The sequence below is a fragment of the Triturus cristatus genome, chromosome 4_1 (assembly GCF_964204655.1).
Source record: "Triturus cristatus chromosome 4_1, aTriCri1.1, whole genome shotgun sequence".
NCBI lineage: Eukaryota > Metazoa > Chordata > Amphibia > Caudata > Salamandridae > Triturus > Triturus cristatus.
The window spans coordinates 671,528,875-671,533,635 of record NC_140585.1 but is presented as its reverse complement, the minus strand read 5'-3'; positions in this window follow the sequence as shown (position 1 = coordinate 671,533,635).

Sequence of the window (4,761 nt, the reverse complement as noted above, 5' to 3'; positions counted from 1 at the left end):
GCCTGTCCAACTCATTCTGGCAATGTATCCTGTGCAAGACACTCAGTCTGGAGAGAGTGCTTATGGCTGCAAGAGCAGAACGTGCAGATCTACAAGCTGCTGATATGGAAGCTCGAATAGTCCAGAGTGAATCAGCATTGAAAATGAAAAGTAAGCATAGACACAAGGTTGAGGGGCATAAAGTGATGTCTCAGAGGAAAAATAAATTGTTTTGCCGATGCAGGTTCTCTTTTCTGCACAAAAGTAAATCTCCTGCCATTGGACAAACAGGTGATGGTTGTGGGAAAGTTAACCATTTTGTAACAGTTTGCAAAGAAAAGGCAAAACTGAATGCGTCACGTCGAGAAAAGAGAATGGATGCCAGAAAATTCCAGAAACCCTCTAGCCAGGCGCACAAGACGAAGCGGTGACACACATTTAGGCAAGTGGAAACTAAACAAAGTCGATCGTCATCATGCTCATCTTCCAAAGGTTCTTCAAAGTCATTGTCGAGTGACAGTGAAGAAGATGACTGTGTGATGATGATGATGTCGACTAGTGAACGAATTGAGCATGTGGGTTTGGCTTCATGCAGAGAAGAGTTCAGGTTCAAGTGAGATTGATACGTGAAACAACCACAATCTTTTGGACATTGTCCAAAGATCACACTAAAGGTGAATGGTCGCTTAATACCGTTTATCATCGATAGTAGTGTTTCGTCAATGCTCCATCTCACACCTTCCAAGACAGAGGTATACACGTGGGCTGAGTCCACGCCATTGCAAAGTCAAGGATCATTTGTAGCGACCCTGCCACACAAGAAGAGAAGGGTACAAGCACCAATTCATGTTCATAAAGGTACTTTGTCAAGTGCACGTTTACTAAATTTCACTACTGCCGCAGACATGAGTTTGATTTCCATTGTTTTTCTGTGACATTATGATTTGGAAGTACAAAGGAGAAAGGGGGTAATATACCACCCACACCCATGACTGTTTTGTAGATGAAGAACACAGTATTGAGGAGAAGATAAATTACACCATTCAGGACCTTGACACTGATATTAATCACATAAACGACTCTGATTAAGTCTTTAAAAGGGACGAAAGGCATTGGCTGGGCTGAATGGACAACTCCTTTATACAGAAACATTAAATAAAGCTGAATTTTAAATGGATACACAAGACTCCCTAATGTCTATGTTGTACTAAATTGGTGGTGTTTGGAACAGTCCAAATCTGTTGATTGACAGAGTGACATGCTTGTTTAATCTTATGCTACTTTACAGTTCCTGAAATTGATTTCCATCAACTATAGCAGAAATGCACATGCAGAAATAGTAAATCAGTTACCGTCATGGTTTCATGGACTAGGAAAGCTGAAGCCCATGACAGTGCAACTTCATTTCAATGATGACATTGGCCATGTCGCTCTACGACATCCTCAAATTGCTTTTCACTTCCAGAAAGCTGTTGAGAAAGAACTGGAAACGCTGTTAAAGCATGATATCATTGAACCCTCTACTGGTCCAACACCATGGGTTTCACCCATATTGGTAGTGCCAAAAAAGGATAGTGGAGTTGTTGAGTGCATCTATGTTGTCATGCATCAAGCTAACAAGGCAATTGAGAAAGAACTACATCCCGGTCCGCACATTGCAGACATGATTACACAGCTGAATGGGGCCAAAGTATTTTCTCATCTCAATCTGGCAGCGGGTATCATCAACTTGAACTAGAGGAAAACTGCAGGTACTTTACCACCTTTTTGACCCATATTGGTTTGTTCAGATAATAAAGATTAAGTCTAGGGGTGTCGTCAGCTGCAGAATTTTTTCAGGATCTTTCTCGCAGTATCACACAGCCTGTCACACATGCTTTTAATTGTAGTGATGATATACTGGTAATTGGGGCCACTCGAAAGGAACTTCACAAAGCCCTTACACAAGCATGCCACTTGCTGGCTGATGCCGGTCTCACTTAGAGCACAGAAAACTGGGAGTTTCACTAAACAAAAACCTCAAACTCTTTGAGCATATCTAAAAAGGAGAAGACACCAGGTCCAGCTAAAGTACAAGCCTTGTTGTCCACTACCCCACCACAAGATGTATGACCATGCTGCGATCCTCCTTGGCGTGGCCAGTTACTTTTCCAGGTATAATCATGTTTTTGCCACAGTCAGTGCCCCGTTGAGAGACTTGACAAAAAAGAACGCATGTGTTCAAGTGATAACCTAAGCTTTAAGAAAATCAAACATGCAATTGAGAATGGCCTATTTTGATCCAAACCTTCATACTGAGATTGTAGTAGATGCCAGCCCAGTGGGGTTGGATGCAATCCTTGCCCAGCACAGTGGACACAACAAATCACAAAGGCGCATCATGGCTTATGCTAGCCAGAGTCTGTCACAGACTGAATGTGCTTATTCTCAACCTGAGAAAGAAAGTCTGGCTGTGGTGTGGGCTTGTGAACATTTCCATGTGTTTCTATACAGAAAACACTTGATCCTTTTGACTGACCACAAAGCTTTGCTTGCTGGTTTTTGGAATCTGAAAGCCAAGTTGCCCCCATGCATCGAGAGGTGGGGTTGCATTTGCAAGAGTATGATTACACTATTGTGCCTAGACAAGGGAAAGATAAGAATTGTGCGGACTATTTCTCATGAGTGCTTGTACAGTGTCACAGTACAATGTCTAAAGCTGCTGAGGCTTATATTAACTTTATACTGAAGTCAAGCATATCTGCCACACTTTCAGTGGAGCAAGGTCTTGCTGCTACAAATACATATCAAGATCTGTGTGTTCTCAAAGACATTACTGTTCAGCAATTCTGGAAGAAATACACTCTACCTCTTATGGATGACTTTGAATACCAACATTTAAAAAATGTAAGCAAGGAACTCCCTGTCACTCAAAAAGACCTTATTTTATGAGGTTCTAGAATTGTCATCCCAGAGAGTTTACAACAAGATGTCATTGAACTAGCCCATGAGGCTCATCATGGCATTATCGCCATCAAGAGAGCTCATTGAGAGCGAGTGTGGTTTCCTCGCCTTGATGAAAGAGTTGAAAGAGAATTAAAGGCCTGTCATTTGTGAAACTGCTTGTCTCCCAAAACAACGCAGCATCCATTGGTTATGTCTGATCTCCCGAAGAAGGTGTGGGAGAAGATTGCTGTTGTTTTCTTTGGACCCCGTCACAATGGACATCATCTAATGGTAGTTGTGTTGATGAGTACTCATGATTTCCCCCTGTGAAGACCTGTCATCAACCACACATGACAAAGTAACTGGGACATTAAATTACATTATTGTGTCCCCTCCATTCTTAAGTCTGACGATGGCGCACCATTCAACAGCCGAGAGTTTAAAGCGTTTCTCACTAAGGAGGGTGGTGCTGAGAGTACTAATGAGATCGCGGTCTGGTGGGAGTCTGGCAGTGCCCGATTTCGAGGCCTATTACCTGGCAGCTCAATTACAATGGCTCATGCGGGTGATTCCAGCTCGGCATTGAGGGACGGAAGAGGCGAGGGATAGCAATCCAGCGCTGAGAGTTCTCTCCCAAATTGTCCTGAAGTTGCCTGTTTGAACCCATGATCTCCCAGGGGACCTCAAAGTAGTAAGGCAGTGTTGGAATAGGAGTCTGAAACTAGTACAGATTGAAATTCCATATGCGCCAGACATCCCTCTGTCCATGTGTGAGGCATTACCTAATGGGGGTACCTGGAGGGGACTGACGAGTTGGAGAGAGAAGGGCCTGACCCCTATAGAGGATTTATATGAAGATTGCACTATGCTCCCCTTTACCGACCTGCAGGACTGTTATGACTTGCTCGGCGGGGGGGACTTTTTACTACACTCTGCACTCACCGTGGCTATCCGTAAACATTGTAGGGGGGACTCATTGAACTGCAGACCTCAATGGGGTGTCAATACATATTGACAGTGGCAGGAACTTTTAAAGCGGTCACATGCCTGCATAGACGTATGACGTAGGAAGTGTTTGTGCCCCTAAATGGGCTGCGACTCAAATGGAAGGATGATGTGGAAGTGCAGATCCCAGAAAAGACCTGGGCTGATCTTGTGGAGAGGGAGTGGAAGAGTTCCAGGAATGCGCGATTTCAATTAGTGCACTTTTACATACTATACAGAGCCTACCTCACCCCAGCGAAGATTAATAAATACTGTGACACCCGCACGGCAGCATGTCCGCGCTGTAATAGGGAGGGAGCAGACTTCTGCCATATGTTTTAGGATTGCTCACAATTAGCTACCTATTGGACTGACATGGTGGCCTTCTTGACTGAGATCACTGACAGGGAGTTGGAACCGGATACAGGACCCTGTCTACTGCATTGGTTCCCCCACACGGCCAAAAATAAGATTACAAGCAAATTCCTAGACATGGGCCTTCTATTGGCTAAACGAAAAATCGCTATGCATTGGAAAGCACAGAGGGGCCTAACATAGCCAGATGGAAGAAGGAATTCATTAAATGGGTGGAGTGCGATGGAATAGTTAGGCTGCAATTAGCGAAAAGAGCGGGAAGTGAGAGGACGCTAGAAGCAGCAAAGGCATGGGAAACATTAGTGGAGCTCCTAAAAATCCCAAACAGTGATAGTGACGACATCACCATGATTGCCACTCCTGAAGTAGCAAACTCGGTAGCTTACCTCCGTGCCCTGTAAGTCCTGGAGGTCCTATGTACAGCAGGTGGGGGGTAGTTATGAAGGGTTAGAATTGATATAAGATAAGTGACAGTAACGGAATGAGTGCCATCGATTT